This window comes from Myotis myotis, unplaced genomic scaffold, assembly GCF_014108235.1.
Source record: "Myotis myotis isolate mMyoMyo1 unplaced genomic scaffold, mMyoMyo1.p scaffold_m19_p_16, whole genome shotgun sequence".
Lineage (NCBI taxonomy): Eukaryota > Metazoa > Chordata > Mammalia > Chiroptera > Vespertilionidae > Myotis > Myotis myotis.
The window spans coordinates 46855792-46878958 of record NW_023416320.1 but is presented as its reverse complement, the minus strand read 5'-3'; the positions used below and the strand labels follow the sequence as shown (position 1 = coordinate 46878958).

At 43.8% G+C, this 23167-nt stretch overlaps 1 long non-coding RNA gene and 1 pseudogene across 1 annotated transcript; both read right to left on the bottom strand.

The window, feature by feature from the left end:
- Positions 1–1769: 1769 nt before the first annotated feature.
- Positions 1770–6018, bottom strand: LOC118670842 (annotated as a pseudogene).
- Positions 6019–15907: 9889 nt separating this feature from the next.
- Positions 15908–18067, bottom strand: LOC118670546. The gene is made up of 3 exons (XR_004972374.1): positions 17759–18067; positions 17347–17520; positions 15908–16757 (listed from the first exon to the last, which is right to left on the bottom strand). It is a non-coding gene; the product is annotated as an uncharacterized LOC118670546 (long non-coding RNA).
- Positions 18068–23167: the final 5100 nt, after the last annotated feature.

Here is a 23167-nt window from a genome sequence, read left to right as displayed (position 1 = left end):
CTAGGAAACAACTTTTTACTTGTTGAGGATTGAATTGCTTAATGCAGAATAAAACGATATTTTCACATGTTTTATAAATTTTGAAATTTATACAACTTGAAGCTCTCAACAATTTTTATCTAATAATAAAAGCATAATATGCTAATTAGACTGGACAGCCAAACAACCTCCGGTCGTCCTTCTGGATAACCTTCTGGATGACCATGCTATGAAACCCACTGGCGCCAGGCCAGCCAAGGGGGGTGCCATGTGATTGGTCAGGGGCCCAGACATAGCCCCATGATTGCTCTACAGAGAGAGGCCAGGCCACCAGCCGGCAGTACTGTGGCAGGTGGGCAGGGCCTCCATCACAGAGACCCAGCCGGGTGAGCAGGGCCTACCATTTTGGGATGATCCATCCAGGAGCCCCAGCCAGGTGGACAGGGCCTACCCCTTCAGGGTGATCAATTGTGGGGTTCCCAGACTGTAAGAGGGCACAGACCAGGCTGAGGGACATCCCTCCTGTGCACGAATTTTGTGCACATTTTCAAACCTTTTATTCACTGGTTTCCTTTCTCTTATCCTCTCTCTAGAATTCCACAGTGGCATGCAGGCAGAGTTCTCCAGGGCACCCAGGGGTGTGTGTGACCTCTCCCTGCCAGTGGATCTTTGAGTAGCACCCACCATGATGGCAGGGAGCTGGACAGGGGTTATGTGCTACTGGATGGAAGAGCCCCTAGTCAGGCACCCAGGGGTGCCGCAGGCCCTGACCACCTCAGCAGAGAGGCAACCATGCATGGCGCCTGCAGTGAGATGCAGAGAAGAAACAGCCCCATGACACAAAGGGGAAAAACATCTACCATAAGCAACAGCACAACCAGAAGAAAAACTTCTAGACGGTACTCCTTTACTTACGGAGGAAAAATCAAGCTGGGAGATCAAAAGTTACTTGCTTCCATTGTAAGAACTAAGGCAGAGATGAACAGCCTGCAGTCAGAAAGTCTTAGGTTCCTCAAAGAGAGAGAATGGGCGCTCCTAAAAGGCTTCTGGAACTAATGAATCTGGTTCCTGCTTATTAACAAGTTAAATTTTTCTGAAAAGACTTATAAAAGAAAGAAGTGTGCTAATTCGCTTTTTAGGGTTCTTGAGGATTGGGAGAAAGAGTTAAGTCACAACAAAAAGTAAGTTCCACAGATCGGAATCTATGGGTGAGAGGAAGTGAGATGCACAGACAGACCCAGGACATCCCCTGAGCTGCGGAGTACATCAACAACAAAAAAAGTAATTGCAAAATGTGTACATCACAACATGCTTTTAAAGACACGTTGCATTGTGCTCACATTCCCTTATCAGTGGTTCTCAACCTTCTGGCCCTTTACATACAGTTCCTCATGTTGTGACCCAACCATAAAATTATTTTCGTGGCTACTTCATAACTGTAATGTTGCTACTGTGATGAATCGTAATGTAAATATCTGAGACGCAGGATGGTCTTAGGCGACCCCTGTGAAAGGGTCGTTCGACCGCCGAAGGGGTCACGACCCACAGGTTGAGAACCGCTGCTTTAAATGTTGTTCCCAAAGTTGCTCAGCCTCTAGCCCAATCAAAATCTCTGAGGGGAGGCAGAGACAATTTGGTGAAAAAGACACGGGTGGGGAAGTGGGGTGGGGGCCGGTGAAAGGAGAAAGCAGCCTTCCAATTAAAGGTCAGCCCTCAGTTAAAGGTCAGCTTCGCGCAGGCTGGCCTCAGGGTCCAAGGGAGGAGCAGCAGCAGGGCGGGGCTGGCTGGCTCTACCTCTCATTCAGGTCCAGCAGATCAGGTCCGGCCTCCTTTGTGTGCAGAGGTGCTTCTCTTTGGTGCATTTCAGTTTATCTTCCAAATCATCAGTTGTCTTTTCCAGCTTGGCTACCGATCTCTCAGCAAACTCAGCATGAGTCCCTGTGTCCTTGAGCTTATCAGTAAGAATCTTTATCTCTTCCTCATACCGATCTTCCTTTTGAGAGTGCTTTTCTTCAGCGGCACTCAGACATGGCAGGCCCTGGTCCATGAGTCTCATCTGCTCAGCCGTCTCTCGGCCACGGGACTCTGCCAGCTCAGCTCATTCCGCTGTGGGTTCCAAGTCTCCTTCAGTAATCACCAACTTAGGAGCCATCTCTTCATACTTTCTATCTGCCCCTTCTGCAATGTGCTGAGCGTCTTTGAGTTGTCTTTCCTGGAGTTTCAGCTTTTCTGCATCTTTCAAAGCTCGGTTTTCAATAACCTTTATACCTCTCTCGCTCTCGTCGGCAGCTTTCGCAGCTTCCTCCAGCTTTTGCAGGGCAGTGGCCAGGCACTCCTGGGCACGGTCCAGCTCCTCTTCAACCAGCTGGATCCTACGGTTCCAGGAGGCCGCCTCAGCCTCCGCCTGCTCCCGAGCCCGCCTTTCTCCCCGCACTTCCCACTGGAGGTGCTTTCTCCGCTCTTCAGCATCTTCGGCCTGTGGCTGCGGAACCTGGGTCTTGCATTTCACCGCCTCATGGTGGTGATCCAGCCATGGTATCCACCCAGCTCCTGCTCCCGTTCAGTTTCCTGCCTCCTCTGCTCCACGCTGCAAAGCTTCTCAGTTGAGAAAATTTTGATACCACAATTTGACAAAGATAATTCAAAATGCAAAACTGTAGGCCAATTTCACTAATACTAATGCAAAACTCCAAGTAAATCAAATCCAGTAGCATATTAAAGGATTCATAAGTAAGCTTTCTATTAAAGTTATTGATGTGATTCAACAGTAGAAAATCTGTCAGCATAGTTCACTGCACCATTAAATTAAAGAGGGTAAAATCCATGATTATAGCAATAGATGCTGAGAAAGTATATGACAAAAGTAAGCTCTTTCCTAACAAAAATTCTAATTAAAAAATAAAATTATTTAACATGTTAAAGTTTAAGTAATCAATAGTAAATACTACAAATGCTGAAATATTGTAACCATTTCCATTCAATTATGGAAGAGAAAAATCTTTAACTATTCTTAATTCAAATTTGTTAGACTTCCTAGACAAAGCTTCAACACAATAAACTTAAATACCTAATACTATACAGTCACAAAAGTAAACTGAATTATTCTTATTTACAAATGAATAAATAAGTTAAATGTGTTTTAAACTAAAACATTACCATAGAATCCATGGGAACCTATCTATACTAATAAAAGGGTAATATGCTAATTAGACTGGACATCCTTCTGGACAAAGCCACGGTGGCGGGGGCTGAGGCAGAGGTGGTTAGGGGTGGCTGGGCCAGCAGGGGAGGACAGTTAGAGCGACCAGGCCAGGATGGGAGGGCAGTTAGGGGCAACCAGGCAGGCAGGCAGGTGAGTGGTTAGGAGCCAGTGGTCCCAGATTGAGAGAGGGATGTCCTAAACTAGGATCAGGCCTAAACTGGCAGTCAGATATCCCCTGAGGGGGTCCTGAAATGGAGAGGGTGCAGGCTGGGCTGAGAGACCCCTCCCCCCCACCCCCCACCCCCCGTGCATGGATTTCTTGCATTGGGCCTCTAGTATATATATATATATCCAGTGACTGGAATGACCGGTCACTATGACAAGCACTGCAAGCAGCCAACTGGCCCGATCGGGGCCCCAATTGCCCTCCCAACCTCCCACGGCCACTCCCCCTGGCCAGTCACACCCCCAATCACCCCCCCACACACACACCCCATCAGGGGTGGGGCCTGTTGGCCAACCTCCTGGTCCCTCCCCCTGGCCAGCAGGCCCTGATCACCTGATCAGGGCTGGGCCCCAGGCTGGGACAGGGAACTGGGGGTGAATGGTGGCAGATGCAGGTGGTGAGAGAAGGAGGAGGAGGAGAGGTGGGGAGGAGGGGAACCCGATTGGCCCTGATCGCTTGCCAGGTCTAGGGACCTCACCCATGCACGAATTTTGTACACCAGGCTTCTAGTTGTTATATAAACTTAGCATGAGAAATCTCAAGAAGTCAGGGACTCCAGAATCCTTGAACTAATCAAAAAACAAACCTGGCCCCCAAAACAAAAATATCTCACATGTCAGACAATGACAGAAAGTAAAATACCAATGACTTAGAAAAAATTGCAACTGGGAGGAAGTGTATTTTACGTAATTTCTGACCAGTCTTATAAAAGAAAAGATAGGTAACTCAATAGAGTAACTGAATTTAGCAAACTATTTACAAGACAGGAATTAAAATGGAAAATGAGCAAATAAAAAATGTTTAATTACACAAGTGGTCAGAAATACGCACATTGTAACTACAGTGAGATTCCATTTTTTAAACATTAAACTGGTCTACAGTTAAAAACAAATAAACAAACTAAGTGTAACATCCAATGTTGGTAGAAAGCAAGTTGCTAGTCTTTGGGAATTAATGCAGCAACATTTCTTAAAACTAAAGTACTATGACTTGTGCCCCTGAGATTTATCCCATAGACGAAAAATGTACATGTTCAGCACTGGCCTGAGTGGCATAAACCTAGTGTAAGGCCTGCTGATGGAAGAACTATGAAATGTTACGTGACTGTGTAAAAGAATGTGTTGTGTATTGTTCAATGGAAAAATCAAGTAGTAATTTAAAGTATATAATATGATTCCATTTTTATATAAAATAAATCCTACATGTGTTTATATGTTTCTGGGAACGAGAATAAAGGTGTGGAAAGACATACCTATTAGGTTGTGTGTTTGCTGCTGTTGAATCTTTTCCTCTTTTAAACGTTCCTTACATTATATATATTTTTACTTTTAAAAAGTAAAAAATCACACGGAGGCAAACAAAACAATATAGTACAAAAATATACAAATAACAAGCTAATTTTTGCCCCATCCCTTTTCTTTGATCCTTTTTGCCACTGCCGCCCCTCTGGTAACATTGCTAACAGCCCAGCGTGTGCCCTTCCGCACCTGTATCTTTGCTTAAACAAATGCAGATATATACAAGCATATCTCAGACTAATGGCCTGCTTATTCCTGGTGAATAGTCATGGTGCACATAGGACTTGTGACTGCCTTTTTATCACTACGCCATCTATAGGGATATCCCTGAGATACAAGCTATATACAAGTGACACCCAAGAGGAGTGTGTGTGTGTGTGTGTGTGTGTGTGTGTGCGTGTGTGTGTGTGTGTGTGTCTATTTGTGTATTTCTTGCCCACACCCCTCTGAATACTTCACATACACAATTTTAGTTGAGTGGATATATCACAAATGTTGGAAGATGTGTGTGTGTGTGTGTGTGTGTGTGTGTGTGTGTGTTAGCTTGGATTGATTTTAGGTTTGTGTTATTGTTTCTGTATTTTTACTTGTCACTCTTCTCTCTGTGTCTTTCATAGTCCAGGCTATTAATGTTAGATACTTCAGATGAGTAGAAATGGAAGAATAGAGAGAGATTGTCATTTTAAAATATATTGTTTCATTTTTAAGATGAGCCATTACTAGTTTTGTAATTTAGATCATTTAGTAGGAAAAAACTAAAAGAAAAATGAATTTATTTATACCGTGTACTATGTTGTTCCAAATTTTATTCTTTTTATTCCTATCATATTCCTATTATGTGATACTCTATATATGTGAAGAGTAATTAAACATTTAGAATGTATGTGAGAAATCCATCTAGAGCAATGTAGCAGGTTAATCAGAAATTGTGAACCAGAGGATGCTCAATAAAATGGCTTATTAATCCTAAAAATAATGAGACGAGTCATTTGACAAGAACAACACACAGTACCAGTTTATGGATGTATGGTCCATTAGTTCATTGAATTAATCTGTCTACCTATAAAGTCAACGGGGAGAAAATAGCCCATGCGTAGACTGTTCGAATGAAAGGATGTCTTGAAACACCAAATACCAGCTTGGATATACGACCATCAGCTTTGCATGTCTATAGCTTGCAAGCTTTGAATACTTTGAAACAAGCATACTTCCTTTGGGAAGGTCCTCTGCCGGCTGTTGACACTACGGTACAGTGTGAGCCCTGGGTAGTGGGTAAGAGCGCAAGCTGGGACGCGGACTTTCTGGATTTGCATCCTAGTCCCACCCCTCACTCTCTGTGTGACCTCTGTGCTCCATTCCTTATCTGTGCAGCAGGGGTAGGGATAGCATTGAACTCAGAGGTAATGGGGAGGATTCACTAACCTAATATATGTAAAGCACTTAGAATGGTGCTGGGTACCTGCTTAGTGCCATAGAAGTGTGTGCATTATTATTACTTTTGTTGTTGTTGTTAATACATGGTTGGCTGCCGTGCACTGGGCCAGTCTTCTGACTCAGAAGTTCCCTCCTCAGAAGAGCCCTCACCAGCTCACCCCAGGGCATTCCCAAACTGGCTCTCCTGGCTCGAGCATCAGTCTAAGGTGAACAGCAAAAGATTCTGAGAAAGACAAGAGGGTGATATTAAATCGGGGAATTGGCGGAAATTTGAAGCTTAAACTATTTAGAAAGTTGGACAGTCACCATGACTCTTAGAGCTTCCTCTGGAAATTATTTCCCCACCTTGTTCCTTGTCCTAATTTCTGGCTTCTCGTGTACCATGCATTAATTTTTTTAACTAAGTGAAAGTAGTTTCTAAAATGAAAGTTAATAACATCTTAGCCAGAGACAAAAATAATCTAATATGGTTAGAATATAGGAGCTTAATTTGAGATCCTATCATTGTATCTATTTTGGAGCAACTCAGTTGTTGGTCATGTGACTTCTATTCATTGGTTTATTATTGTGATTTGGTGTGTGTGTGGAGGGGGCACATTTCAGATAGTTGCAGTAATTGTATGAATCTCCTGGTAAGTGAAATACAGGGATAGAACCATTTTTTCCTGCCAACCAACACCCCCTTCCAGCCTCCCTCATCCTGAACTTGAAATGATCTTTTCTCTTCCACCTGTTTTCGTCACTGAGTCTCAATCTTTAGATTATCTCTTTCATTATATCTTCTCCATTCCTATCACCAACTCTCCTTCTCACTGATGTTACCTCATAGCAGGATTATGATCGTGGCTTTCTATCTTGATTTCCTGATTCCTCACCAATCCATTCTCTATCAACACGAACAAGGCACTTCCTTCTCTCAATGTCATTTGTCTTCTCTTTTAAATCCTGACATGTCCGAAGGCTGGGACCATGCTACAGCCATGGCTATATTTCCAGGTTTTAACTGTCTGCCCGACACACAGCAACCATGCGGTGGGGGAATCTTCACTTTAAATTTGACTTCCGGGGCTATGAGTGCTGTCATCAAGCTAAATGCTTTTATTTGACAAAAATGAGCTTCCAAGCCTTTTGGGGTAACGTGAGCTTGTTTAGGAATCAGAGGCCTCCTTTGTTTTTGTCTCTTCAACCTTCTCCAATGTCTGCAGCACGCGCCAGGAGGAAAGTCTAAATCTCATGCATGAGCACTCGGAAACCTGTTCCCCAACTGTTAGAGACAAAAAGAGTCCCTGAAGAAAAAGCATCATGAATATAATCTGATCTTAATTTTGGAAATAACCATTCTGATGAGTAATTTATGCAAAAAGCAAGTCTTACAAGTGAGTCATTTCTTTGGTAGAACAATAGGTGGCAGCAAAGGGGGCTAATCTTGGCTCCCCACTTTTCGCAGTAATTAAAACTGAAAATTGCTTTTTGCAGACCATTCTGAATCCTGTCTAAAAATTAACAGAATTTCTAAAAACTGGTGTGCAATTATATTATAAGGCATTCAGCTTTGAATTAATGTTCCTAGGACAAATAGGCAGAGATGTGGATCTTTGAGAGCTCTTTAGAATGCTCCCTTTAAAAAAAAGTTATTCTTTGGTAGGCCTAAAAATAAGAAAATAAATCAATTGAATAGATGTTGGGCTTCCAAAAAGATGCTCACAGGACCTCTCTCTTAACATCAGCCAATTTTTTCCTTCCTACTAAGCAATCTGTCTATCACAGCAACATTTCAACGTTTTTTAATCACTAAATTTAATTGACTATATAGCTTCCTGTGTATTTTTTCTAAATCCAGAACTAAGTTTTTTACAGGAAATATTACATTTAAATAAAGAGCATTAAAGTTTTATACTCTGTGAAAGAGTTTATCAAGTCTTGGAAAATGAAGAGTGATGGCCATTATCCTAATCATTTCAAAGGTTAAGGTTCACCTTGACATGAATTACCTGGGTAACTGACTAACTTGTTAATTTTATTATTGATGTGATTGTAGCCGTGACAACTCTTTCTGTTAGAGAAATCTTCCTGTCACCTGTCGTCTTGTTGGCAGAGATGATTAAAGGCGGAGGGAGGCAGGGAGGACGAAGACCCTCTGTGCACTCAATGAGGGGCAGAAGGAAAATACGGGATCTGATCGGCTCACTGAAGAAGCCCCAGCTGTCCCCGCACTGAGGACAGTTACAGGCCACACGCTGGAAGCTCAGACTCCTGTGTGATTACTGGGATGGGTTTGAATGCTTTTCAAGTGGAATGGTCTTTTTTTTTCCTTTAAAAGAGGTCACCCGTGCTTTTAGAAACAGAACTTGCGGGATGGCGCACACACATTGCGTTGTTGTTTTAAAACTGGAAATGTGGAGGGGCAAAACTTGCTGGGTAGCAGAGGTAATTTCAAGAGGAGATTCGACTCACATGGGGTCTTAAATGAGCGATCGGTACTTTGTCCCCCACTCCTGCTAATGGCACCTCTCCCTGCCTTGGGCCTGTGTCCTCCTACCTTTCATTCCTACTCTTTGATGCTTGTGTTCAGATCCCCACATTCATACTAAATATAAATAACATAGGAAGGTAACAGCCTTCAGTTCGAGTTCTACAAATGTCAGGCTCCTAGCTCTCAAGTGGAGGGGGGCTCACAAGGCGTGGAGTGGGGGAGAGTTCAGGGCATTGAACTCCCAGCAGGCCTTGTACTTGCTCCTTCCTCTGTTTAAATAGCAAGTAGCTGAGACCTGCAGCTACACCCAGCTGAGACCATCCCTGCAGCTACACACAGCTGAGACCATCCCTGCAGCTACACACAGCTGAGACCATCCCTGCAGCTACACACGGCTGAGACCATCCCTGCAGCTACACACAGCTGAGACCATCCCTGCAGCTACACCCAGCTGAGACCATCCCTGCAGCTACACACATATGAGACCATCCCTGCAGCTACACACAGCTGAGACCATCCCTGCAGCTACACCCAGCTGAGACCATCCCTGCAGCTACACACAGCTGAGACCATCCCTGCAGCTACACACAGCTGAAACCTGCAGCTACACACAGCTGAGACCTGCAGCTACACACAGCTAAGACCGGCAGCTACACACAGCTGAGACCTGCAGCTACACACAGCTGAGACCTGCAGCTACACACAGCTAAAACTCGCAGCTACACACAGCTGAGACCGGCAGCTACACACAGCTGAGACCGGCAGCTACACACAGCTAAAACTCGCAGCTACACACAGCTGACACCTGCAGCTACACACAGCTGACACCTGCAGCTACACACAGCTGAGACCGGCAGCTACACACAGCTAAAACTCGCAGCTACACACAGCTGACACCTGCAGCTACACACAGCTAAGACCATCCCTGCAGCTACACACAGCTAAAACCTGCAACTACACACAGCTGAAACCATCACAGGCATGGCCATGATACGGGCCTCTGAGGCGAGTAACCTCTGTATCACTATAATGCACATCTGCAGCCAATACAATCAGGAAGCAAAACAAACAAGCAAAAACCAGGCTCATAGATGCAGAGAATGTATTCGTGGTCGCCAGAGGTGGAGGGTGGGGGTGGGCAAAATGGGTTAAAAAGTACAAACTTCCAGTTATAAAAGAAGGCATAGGCTGTGATGTACAGTGTGGTGACGACAGTATTTTGTCCCTTACTCCTGTTAATACTGTGTTTTGGATTTGAAAGTTGCTAAGAGAATAAGTCTTAAACGTTCTCATCACGTGAAAAAATTAATTTTTGAAATTATGTAGTAAAACATGGTAACTGGACTTATTTTGGTGGTCATTTTGCAATAGATACAAAGATCAAATCATTATGTTGTACTCCTGGAACTAATGTAATGTGTCAATTATATCTCAATAAAAAAAACTTTTGGAAATTGTTTGACAATGTTCTGAAGCAGAGGTTCCCATATGGAAATCAGACCTTCTCTAATGAAGTGGTTGTCAGAAACAAGCTCACCAACAACACTGATGCCTCTGAGGACTTCGTGTCTCGGAAGAGAACATCTGGGCTTTTTCCTGCGTGTGGGTTCCTATCCCACAGCAATGGCGTGTCCCAAATGGAGGAAACCCTAAAGTCAAAATGTGGCTTAATAACAAGGGCGAGATAGCAAGATCCGTTGAAATACTGAAAAGGCAGTGGACACAAAGGAAAGAAGAAAGGAGAGTCATAATAAAGGAATTTTGTTTTGGGAGCAGGAAGAATCACACGCCAGGTCTGCCATGTCTGGCCAAAAACATGTGGAAACGATTCCTGGTCAGCCCGCTCTTGGCACCTGAACAATAACTGTGGATGTGGGGTCACTGTCAGGCCCTCCTGCCACCGGCTTCCGAACAGGAAGGAGAGGAAGCATCTGAATCGGGTTCCAAAGGGTGACAGCAGTGTGTTCGTCCTCCCGTGTCTGGTTATCTCTTAGGGAAAATAAATCCGGTGCCACCTGGATCGCCACCAGGACAGGTGATGATCCACAGATGGATGCATGCCGCGTTCTGTTCGCGGGAGGTCTTGTGGGAAAGGAGAGATGCGAGCGCATGATTCTATCACTTACAAACAGGAGCAGAGAAAGCACACTGACATACTTTTTACCGCAGTTTGAGGATGCGTCAGAGCACACTGAAGTCTGCAGAAAAAGCAGTCTGTGAGACAGAAATTAAACCACAGCGTTGGGACATCTTTCAGCTCTGCTCAGTGCAAGCAATCAGTCACATTCTTGAACAGATACCATCAATAAAGCAAAAATGGAAATACAAGGGGTAGGCCAATGTCTCTCAGTGGTCAAGGCAGAGGTCCACCTTGAAAACATATGTGTCTTGATTTGGAGAAACAGATCTCCTTCAAGCCATTCAAGTAGCTGAGACCTCCGGGGATTTCAGGATGCAGAGAGAATATTTGTTGGACTCAGGGAACTGTAATTATGATGATAATTATAAATTATTATTGGATGTATATTAGGTGACTGTGACTGGGTTAAGCTTGTCATGTGAATCCCATAATTCTCACAAAACCCAATGGGATACACCCCAGAGGTCCACAGTTATGGACCAAAACCCTTGGGGAAAGAATGAATTTTGGAATCCCAAAAGTTATGGATTCTAGAAAGACAATATGGTACATAGACCATATATTTTGTAACCCCATTAGAAGTGTTTTTAGAGCAGGATACTGAAATCAGACGATAGTATATACAAATTAAACTATATAAACATTTACACTAGAATGGGATAAAAGAAGACAAAAACAGGTAGTGTTTTGGCACCAAATAAAATTGTTGTAAATCTTAAAAAATATTTTCCTAGATACTTTGGATTTTAAATTTGTGTATGAAGATTTTGGACCCAGTTTTTCCTAAAATTTATATCTAACATTAGTGTGGTACATTTGTCACAATTAATGAGCTAATGTTAATATAAAATTATCACCTAAAGGTCACACTTTATTTAGATTTTCTTAGTTTTACCTAATATCTTCTTCCTTTTCCAGGATATCCCATCACATTTAGTTGCCATGTCTCCTTAGGCTCCTGTGGGATCTGATAGCTCCATACTTCCCTTGTCTTTGATGACCTTGAATTTTGAGAAGTGCCAATCAGGTAGCTTGTAGAATGACCTTCAATTGGAATTAGTCTAATGTATTTCTCAGGGTAGGACTGGGATAGTGAGCTTAGGGGAGGAACACAGAGGTGCAGTATTGTCATTATCATATCATGTATTGGGTACATACTATCAACATGACCTATCACTGTTGATATTAACCTTGACCATGTGGCTGCAGTAGTATTTGTCATGTTTCAATATTGTATAGTTATGCTTCCCACTTTTTCCCCTCTCAACACTCACTATACCAAATCCACATTTCAGGAATGGAGAATTATATTCCACTTTACCAAGGGTGGAGTATCTGTGTAAATTATTTGGAATCCTTCTGCCCAAGAGATTTGCCGAGTCCCCTTTATTTATTATTCTTTTAATCACATATGGATTTGTGGAAGTTTATTTTATACTCTGGGTTATAATCTAACATTATTTGGTTTATTTTGTTTAAATAATTTCAACTTCGGTCTTCGGGAGTTCTATCAATAAACTCATCTTATCCCCTGCCCAAACCCTAGAATCAGTCATTTCTTAATGAGCTATGATCCTTTTACTGAAGAATGATATTAGGAACCAAGATCTAGGTGTTCGATGTGCTCATTGCTACCAGAGGATTTCCAGGGCCCTTGTTTAATATTTACCTCCAGGAAGAAAGAGGAGGTATCTAATTTTTAAGTCAGTGTTCCCCAGAATTTATAAGATGAGAAATACCAAACCTATGCGGGAGCTGATGACACATACCTAGAATTCTGCACATTATCCGCATGTAATGCTGGCATAGTCTCTTCTTCATATCTTATATTCCTTTGCAAAATAAATATTAATGCAATAATTTCTGCTTTCTCAGAGACAGACAGAATGATAGATCTAGTAAGAAGCCACTATTAAGGAAGAAGAAGCCTCTAATGACAGGACTAAAACAGCACAAAATAAGTTCTCACAGGAGACCTGAACCACTCAAAACTTCCTTTGTGTGATACAAAACAGTGTGCTTTGATGGTGGGACACGGGAAGAAGCTAGAAGAGGCTTGGGGAGAGCATGCTATTTTCTTCCCTGCTGAACAGTTCCAGTGACTTAGCATGTGACAAGCTCTCAGTTATTATCCAAATGAAAATGCCTTTCTGAAGCATGGCATGTCTGCAAGTTGTAGAAATGACAACCAGTCCGAGAAAAAGCTTTTAGCACATTCTCAGCGGTAGCTGAACATGAAATGCGTGGCCTCTGTCTGTTCTGCTGAGAGGTTATTAATGGAGACCTGCGGTGTGATTATGTTATTTTTGAGGGTGAAGGAGAATTTTGCACGTCTTTAGCCTTATTTTACTTCAGTGTTGCTTATATCCTTATTCTACAAAGGAACCAAATTTAAAATTCACAGAAATGCATGATGCATAAAATCACGATGTCATAGAGGATCAAAACCAATTTTGATGTTTTGGAGAGTAGAAAATAACATTTAGGCAAAAGTAGATTTAACATATGGAATCTGAATTATGATATGGGCAAGGTAGCTGTTTTTGTTGTAATGTACCCTGTGAATTACAGAAGTACGCCTCAAGAAGTTGAATTAAAGAGTCACATTTATTGCAATCCGGGACTATGAGGGGCCATTTTGCTTTCCCAAATCCCATCACAAGATGGTCGCAGCTCCAAGGTTATATAGGCAAAAAATCACAGAGGTATTGATTACATCCCAGGGTTTGGAATGAGGAACCTGGTTCGCAAAAAAAAAAAAAAAAAAAAAAAAAAAAAAAAACAGTTTACAGAAGCAGAATTAAGCATGTTAATTATAGTTTTGGGTCTCAGGGTCAAACACATTATGTAGAGCCCTCGGATCTATAACGAGGAACCTAGTTTGCAAAAAGCAGTTTACAGAAGCAGAAACAGCATGTTATCTAAATTACAGTGTTGGGTCTAGAGCCCTCTGACCTTGTGATAACTGTGCTGTCCTTCCCAGGTAAAGGAAAATGTGCTTTCTAAGACCAGTATGACCACAACCCATGGGATAGTCACATTACAATCAATAAGGCGTTTAATCGAATGGGATGATTTATATAATTCAGAAAATCAAAATAACTTTTCTATTGTTAAGCCAAACAACAGGATTAGAGTTAAACTACAGTTTCTACCTGAGATGGTTATTGCCATACTTCAGTTTGATTTGTGAGAAACAAGTTCCTGGCCAGCAATGCAGGCCCAACTTCCAAATGTTCTCAAGATCTGGCCTGTCGCAGAACACGCCACACCACTGAAACGCTAGGACTTGGACTTAAGGCACCAAATGCCAACTTGCATGCTCTCAAGTAAGAGAAAGCCACTAGACAGATTCTCCGAGCCGCCACCCAGAAGCCAGCTGACTCAACACTACTGAGACAATCAGTGGTGTTATTACCAGGTCAAGCCCTTCTTACCAACATAAAACAAGGAATTCTAGAACGCCCAAATGGGAATGCATGACACACACCAGTCCTCCCAAGTTTAAAGTGCAAGATCAGTGGCACTGCATAGAATATAGGATCTGCTTATTAACCTGCTTTGCTGGAAGTTTGCAGAAACAAGGACATATTGCTCTGAAATGTCAAAACTGCTGATTTCAGGATAGGGCTGTTTCATAGGTACTTTCCAGGTCATTTTTCAGAGCCCTGGCTAAGTGCCCCTCATGCTGGAGATGTGACTTAAATAGGGAACAAGGCTGATGGCTGTTGCTACCTGCAGGCTCTGTCCTTGCCCTGACTGCTATGCATCTGAGAGGAAAGAGATTAGAATACCATCAAAATTAATGGGATGCTATTTTCATGTCAGCAGATACAATTTCATGGAGGTTTCATAAACAACTGCAAACCCATCTGCCCTAGTGACAGGTTATTGCAGGTCGTTGAGTCTGTACGGTCTGTCATTCAGGACGAGGCCCATTTCCTGGTCATTTCTGTGTGCCTGCTGCCTTTCATGGTGGCTCATCTGTAGATTTACCCCACTTTATAATACTTGAACCAACCAGGCCTTAAACCAACCAGACACTGAGATTTGGACTGTCATGAGAACGGCTTTACTTATTTTTTTGTCTTGATTCCCCACATCACAAACAACAACTCGACATATTGTGACAGAGAACCGGAATAAAGCAAGCAATGCTCAGAAAGTTTGGAGTCACTCTTTATTCACCGTGGTGGGCTCAGAGAAAATGAATTCAAATCCTAAGCAAAACTACAAGCAGAACTTCCCTTTTCATTAAAGAGCCAGCCCTAGGTGTGCTTAGTGGTTATCTTGCTGGTGGCCTTGGGAACTACACAGTTCGATCCAATTAAAAAATGCACCTGGCCTGGCATTGAGAGTATGGGCGTCTCTAGTCTCTGGCCTACAAGGTCAGGCAGCTAAGTTTATCTTCCTCATTATTCAAGCAGGCTAGAAAGCAAAGTTTTGTGTGTTTTTTTCAAGAATAAGAGGCCATCTAAAAAATAGCAGAGAATTCCAAACAGTAGTTTTACAAAACAGGGGTTAGCCTTCTCAATATCAGCTGGTTTCCTGTGGCACTATTCTAAGTGCTTTGCATCCTAATTTATTGAACCATCACAGCAAACCTACACGGTTCTACTGTCACCTTTACACAAATGAGTAAACTGAGGCACAGGGGCAGGAAGTAACTTGCCCAAGATGCTGTGGCTGAGCCCTGATCTGAAGTCGTGAAGCTGCATGTCTGGAACTGGGCTGTCAATAACCCCCACATCCCTCACCCGCCTACCCCCCAGCTACTCAAGGTGCAGATGAGCTTGCAGGAAGATGCAAAACTGCCCCCCACCCCCCCACCCCCTCACCCCCCACTCAAAATTTTTGGCATTTCAGTACCCAAGTAGCTTATATCTCTTGATTACTACAGCTGTTTACCAAGATCCACTTTGTTGATAATCAACTGAGACTTCCATCTGTTTTTATATGTTTAAAATAAATCCCTCCTTAGAACATTCCACTTTGAGAATTTCAAATGCCTCTAGTAATGTGGGCTAGATTTCTCCTTCTAAGGATACTATTTGTAAGCAAAGTTGCTGTCCATCTGTAAGGGGCAACCCACGGAGACGACCACCAGCGACTCAGATCAAAGATTTAGGAGCCTTTATTAAACTGCCCAGGGACTACAGTTACAGCACCCTGCCCAAGCAAAGGCTGAACTGCAGCCCAGACTATAGGAATTACAGCATTTTTATTTGCAAAAACCACAAAGTTACAAAAACCTTAGTTCCTGACACAGTATAGTATCAATACCTTCCTATCTGTGTGTTTTAGGAACAGAGAGCACAGCACGCCCCATCTGGCGGAAGCGCCAGATATGCAGCCCAGCACACATCCACCTGGAAATCCTAGAATTTGAAGGACATAAGTGAGTAAAATATTCAGACGTAATTAAGTCTTTCTGCGTCTTTATCGTATGTGTCTAAAAGACAATTAAGTACTTTCTGCTGCGATGGAGGACAATGCCCGCTTCCATCACAAGCCCGGCCTCCCCAGCATTCAGGCAGGTCAGCGGCTCGGGTGTGCTCCCTCCTCTCCTTGTGAATTTCGACAGGAATGAGTGCAATTCCCTTGAAGGCCTTCGCGGCACTGAAACCTCACTTCTGCTGACAGCCTTGGTGGTGCAGCTCTGTCTTTGGCTGTGGTCGCTGTTTGCGCAGCGGCAGGTCTCTGCTGCCTCCTTCCCCCAGGCCCAGCCCTGCCCAGCGGGATAGAGGCTGCGCCAGTGGTTAAAGGTCCCAAGGCCTCGGCAGACCTGCTTCCAACCACAGCTTGCCATCCGTGTAATAGTCCTGGAATCCTCTCGCTTCACCTGCGTCAGGTCCTCCTTTGTCCAAAAGCTGTTTGTTTGCTGATTCATTGATTCCCTCGGTCAACAAAGTGTTCCCAGGCGCTGCGGGCGGCAGGCGCGGCCCAGACACCGCGGAGCCTCCCCGAAATTAGCCAAGTGTCGTCCAGCTGGAAATCGCGCGGGTCTGGTTGGGATTAAATATGAAGAATGTCGGCAAGGCCTTCCGCGCCTGGGGCATGGCTGCCTTAGGAACTGACCCAGGCGTGCCCTTCCCTCCTGGCCTGAGAGGGGAGCGAGCTCCTTTTCAGCCCCAAGACCCCATCATCTCTGGGAACCAAAGAGGAACAGCTACCGAGCACAGGGAATTGGAGAGTGTGTGGACCGGCACAGGCGGGGGGTTGATTTTGCTTAATGCTGGATGGGAAGCTTCGCAGAGGCGGGTTTGATCGTTTATATTTGACCAGAATGGAAGGAAGCGGAGGTCACAAGTAGACACAAAAGAAAGGGCGCCCTGGGCTCTGGAGGAGGTGCGTGGCCGTCCAGGGGGAAATCAGAGGTGCGTGCCCTGCCCGGGGGCTCTCGTGAAGCTTGGGGTACACCTGCAAACACCTTTCTCCCCCTCTTCAATGGGGTGGGGAGCTGGGTCTGCAGCTTCTAGAATGACCCCCATCAAATGCAAGCCGGTTTCCTTCCTCCTCCATAATTCTCCGGGTCCTTCTCGCATCTCAGGGACCTCCTCGCCCCCCCCCCCCTCACACACACACACATCTGACCTGGAAGCTGAGCACTCCCTGTGTTTCCTGTTGGCTCCTGCTGATGGTCCTACAGTGAAATGAACAGCCCTGTTTTCTGTCTTTAGGGCGCAAGGGATGTCACAGGAAAAGAAGCAGCATGCTGCTTGGTGTCTCGAGCTGTAAACCAGGACAAAGTCGCTCTTCATGTATCACCTGCCACAATAAGAAAAGCAAAAACAAAACACGCTCCCATGTTTATTCACACAGGCCTTCCCGGAGCCTCCACTTCCTGCCCCGGCCCTGCCTCCTCTCCCTCCTCTCCCCTCCCTCACTTCCCACACATTCCACCTCTCCTTCTTTGACTTTTTCCCTGTATTTTTTTTATTCTCCTCCCTGACAGAGGATTGCTGTGGCGGGTTGAGCGCTGTGTTCACTGCCTTAGCAGCTTCACCTGGCTTCCCAGGTGGCCCAGGCAGTCAGATCCAGGAGAAATCTGCTCTTCCTCCAACCAGCTCCATCAGAGTTTCGCAGGTGAGACAATGCGATCTGGATGCACCGTGTGCAATTGTCACCGTTAAGAAAGAATAAAAGATATAAAATATGGAAATATCAGTGTGAGCACACATACACTTGCTAATAAAATTATTTTTGTATAGCATATGTACCCCACATTCATAAACATTCAAACAGGAATTTTGGGGGTGGAAAAGACAGGTTTAGAAAATTTTAGAAGTTAAGAGGACCATGGAAGAAGCACAGGGCCGCAAAGCAGCAGAAGGTGTATTTCCATAGAATAGGGGAGCTGAAAAGCTGCAACAGGTACATTTCCATAGAATGAGGGAGCTGGGAACAGCAAAAGGTCTATATTTACAAAATAAAGGGAAGGAAGCCCTTCAACCAGAAGGAGAAGAAGAAAGCCCAAAGGGAACAGGAAACAATAAAGAAGGAGGGGGGGAGATCACATGTCCCATGTGAGGTCGGACCTTTGAGCTCAGAAGTTACTATAGTAACCAGTCCAAGGGAATAGTGACCAATCACAGGGGATATCAAGGCACAAAGATCTGTAGCCTTTATAAACCACAGGGAAAAGGAAGTCAGTGGAACTCTTCTCCCTCCCTATGAGGGAGTCCATTCTGTGGAACTCTTCCCCCTTCCCCACGTGGGTGGCAGACTGCTGTGGGAATCTTTCCCTTTCCCCACGTGGGAGTCTGTACTTGTTCTTCAATAAATTTCCACCTTTGCTAGACCACCTCCTATCCCAGGATTCATTCTTTGACTCCAGTGGACAAAGAATCCAGGACATCCTGCCCAGGGGAACACAGCATGTTCCAGTCCAAAAATTGTGCTTCAATATGATGATGATGCATATTTTCAGGAAGGGAAGCATGTGACATGCCAGTATTACTAGTACTAATATTAAAATGTAGGACATATATAGTTTTTAAAAGTTTCTGAAATAAAATCTGATTCAAACTAGTCGCTATCATTGAGTCTTGATTTTGGCTTCTGCCAGTAATAATATTATGTCCCACCAACTCCCTAGCCCCACTGCACTGACACCATTTAAAGAACAGGCTGTGTGTGTCCTTTTGCTCTCTCTGGCTTTATAATGCTGATCCCTACGCCTGGCAGGCTTCCCATGTCAGCCTTCCCTCCCAACACCATTTCCTCTTCCATCCCCTGAACACATACCAACACCTGCATGTACATACAGTGTGCATGCATAGCACTAACAAGTGCTTAACTCTGTTTATTGGATAAATGAATGCATTAATGAGTAAAAATGTATTGTGGCTACATTACTAAGTTGCTATGTGATGGAGGAGAAGTAAAACTAATAAACTCTGATTGACCATCCCAAATCTGTGGGCTAACTTGTCCCCTTGTAAGAATGGTAGCTGCATGGTCTGTTCTGTCCCCTCATCCCCCAAAAAATACGATTTTCCAAATGCTGTCTGATGACCTGGCATTAACAGACTATAGCTTTCTTTGTTCTAGAAGCTTCTTTATTCAATGAAAAATTATCCATTACAAATGCTCAGAGAAGTTAGGTAGTACTGAAAATAGGTGATGGAATTTAGCCATTGGGAGATTATTGTTGGTTTTTTTAGAACAATTTTTATTGTTGTGAAGTTACATTGTAAAAGGTTGAAAATAAAAGGTCATTCTAAGAGTGATTGATGATTTCTGGTTGTAGAAGGTAGTTTACAGACCAAAGACAGTGATGGTCTGTTAATGCCAGGTGATCAGACAATTGTTCACCCTCACTCCCTCTTTCTAGAAACTCTGTCCTGATATCTGTATCCCACTCTCTCCCCTGTCTAGTAACCCTGTGACATTCCTGCTCTTTTCGTTTCTTGGATTGTCCTTTGTAAACTGACTGTGTGTTAGGGATCCCAGACTAGGATCATCTAATCTTGGGCCAAATAATCTCCCTTGGAGATACACTCCCATTGCCTTCCTTACATACAAATTATAATTATGATTTTAGTTCTCACCTGTTTTCCAGCCTCTAAATCAAAATTTCTAATAGTCTCCCGGGAAAATAAACTTTGTGCTACTCCAAATTAGCATCTAGAACAAAATTTGTAACACGCCTGCCTCCACATGCAGAATGCCCCCATACATCTCCATCAGAGAGGAAGTGTGTCTAGTTTCAAAAGCATGGACTGGGGCCACACACCTGTTAAAATGTCACTCTCTTCACTACTCTGGTTCTGTGACTCTGGACAGTTGCCTAGCTTGTCTGTTTCACTTTCTCACATGTAAAGTGGGGATTATAATAGCACTCTCTTCTTAAGATTGTTATAAAAATATAAACAGGTTATTCTGAAGGGACGAGGACTACGCCCTCCATCTTGCCCCAGGGTAAGGGCTACGCCCTCCATCTTACCTTGGCCATGTGCTCAGCAAGGCTTCTTCCCGGAAGCCTGAGCCTCTGCTGGCCACACCCAGGACTTCTTTGAACTAACCAATGACAATCAAGGGAAGTCGCCATAGATATGACCACATTCTGTGTGACAAGACACCGACTTGCACCTGGCCAATCGGCAGGGCCCACAGTCCTTTCTCCTGCCCTTGCTCCAACCCCCCCTATAAAACCTCTCTCCACACAGAGTTCTCTCTCTCTGCCACTTGGCTTGCCGTTGCATCAGTGAGTGTGGTCGGGGAGCCGAACTAGTTCAAATAAAGACTCTTTGCTTTTGCATTGGACTCGGCTGGCTCCCTGGTGGGCTTTTGGGGATATTGAAATCTGGGCATAACAATTCATGTAAAATATTTGGAAAAGTGTTTCCATGAATTGAATGTTTGTGTCCTCCTAGATTCATAGGTTGGAATCCTAAACCCTTGGTGTGGTTCTATTAGGAGGTGGGCCTTTGGGAGGTCACGATGGTGGAGCCCTTATGAATGGGATTAGCGGCTTTAAGAAAAGACATTACAGGGTTCACTTCCTCTCTATCTGCTCTCCACCATGTGAGGATACAAGGAGAAGACGGCTGTCTGCGAACCAGGAAGCATGTCCTTGTAAGAATTTACCAGGCGACCAAAAAATACACAGGAGTACCCGTAGATACAGGAAAAAACCCTTTATTTCCTGCTGAATTAGTACCGTGACTCAGGGGACCCTGTTTCCCAATCCTGAGCAAACCAATATGGGAAAAGCTTTCTCTTTACCCTTTGGTTTCTTTGTCCCCCAAATAAGGATCAGACTTCCGGACCTTTCGCAGGCTTTGCAAAAAGCCCTGTGTGTTGGGATGGGGGCCATGAGACCACACCTAAAGACCTGGCCTGGCGCCAGTGCTGATAACCCCCTCTGGGGATTGTGTATGGTTCATGGCTTATGGCCTCTGTAAAATGTAAGTATTTAGGTAAACAGGTCTTGCAAGACCAGATAATTAAGGAAGGGGCACTGACTTGATTATAGGCTAACAAGAATGTGCATTAGGTTACTGATTAACTAGGTACAGAGTCAGATTGCTAGCCCCCTCCAAAAAATGTATTTTTATGTTCCCCATCATCCTCACTAGACATGGGATCTGCCAGTACTCTGCTCCTGGACCTCCCAGCCTCAAGAACTGTGTGAAATAAATTTCTGGTGTTTGAGCTCCCTGGTCTGTGTTACTCTGTTATAGTAGCCCAAGGGGACTAAGACAAGTGTCTAACACAGGGGTGGGCAACCTTTTTGTGAGTGCATGGCAAAACCAGCAAAATCTCTGACTCAAAATTCTTCTGCATGCCAACCCTAATTTTTTTTTTTAAATATTTCTTTATTGATTTCAGAGAGGAAGGTAGAAGGAGAGAGAGATGGAAACATCAATGATGAGAGAGAATCATTGATCGGCTGCCTCCTGCACGCCCCCTACTGGGGACCAAGCCCGCAACCCAGGCATGTGCCCTTGGCCGGAATCGAACCCGGGACCCCTCAGTCCGCAGGCTGACGCTCTATCCACTGAGCCAAGTCGGCTAGGGCAAACCCTAATTTTTTGAGAACATGCTACGCCTACTTGATATCTCTTAAGGTGTACGTATGTGAAGAACCTTGAAGAAATAATAAAATTCATTCAAGCGACAAAAACACAGTATATGATGATGAAAAATACATTTATTTTTTAATGTATACATGTTATGTAAAATTATTTATTTATCTAAGATGCACCTACACTGAATTTATCTGAAAAATAAAAAAGTCGATATTAAGAAAAAAATTGTAAATGGAAGATTATAAGAGGGTTTCGAGTGCCAGCAAAAGTTACTGGTGTGCCATGTTTTGCACGGGTGCCAGGGGTTGCCTACCCCTGGTCTAACACATAGTAATCACTCTAAAATTTGGCAATCATTAGTAATTTACCACAACATATTTACTATTTAATCCTACACCCTCCCCACGGAACACTGAGATTCTTGATGGTAGGAACTATTTCTCAGTCATCTTAAACAGCTCCCAGAATGTGGAAGATGGTCAGTGAAAGGTATGTTGAATACATGAAAACCTGACCTTCATCTGTGTTCTCAAATTAATTGATGGGAACCTCAGTCCTTCTGTCAACTCCCCCTGGTCATCAATCTATGTGTATTCTTCCAGGGCCTCTGTCCCCATCTCCGCTGCCACTGCGAGTCCTCATCACATCTCCCCAACTAGGTTCTCTGTCAAGGTCATGATGTGTATCATCTCTAGCTTTCTTTCATTCAAAAGAAAAAAAAAATGATCTTGGTTGATCTTTGTTTTCTTCAGGTTGAAAGCCTCTGTTTGTTACCTGCTGCCTACAGAATAAAACCTACACCCTCCAGTATGATGTACAAGAATTTTCAAACTCTGGTCCCACCCTATACTGTCTCCTGCCACTTTCCTCAGTGCTCCTGCCACTGAGCTTCTAAAAGTTCAACAAACACACCAAGTTCCTATAACATCCAGTCCTTCCTCAGCCTGAAAGCTTTTCCCACCTCTGCTCCCAGAGTCTCTGTAATCCTTCAGTTATACTCAGCCAACCTGAGGGCTCACACCTCTGCAAGCCTTGCCTACCTCCCCCAGGGAAGCCTTGCGCTCCCTTTAATGATTCTACCAAGCTTTGTTCTTATCTCTTAATGACATTGATCAGCTTTTATTATTTATTTACCTGTATTTCTCTTCCATTAGATTACAATAAGTTCTTTAATCACATGAACTGTTGTGATTCCACAAAGTCCTTCTACAAAGCTTGACCAGTCATAGATATACAGAAAATTACTAGTAATCACCAAATCTAATCAATCTACTCAACAGATATTTCCTCCACTACTCTTTATTCAATACTGCATTAGAGCTTTAGCTAGAAAAACTAAAATGTTCCCTATGTAAATACAAGTTATTCAACTCTGAAAC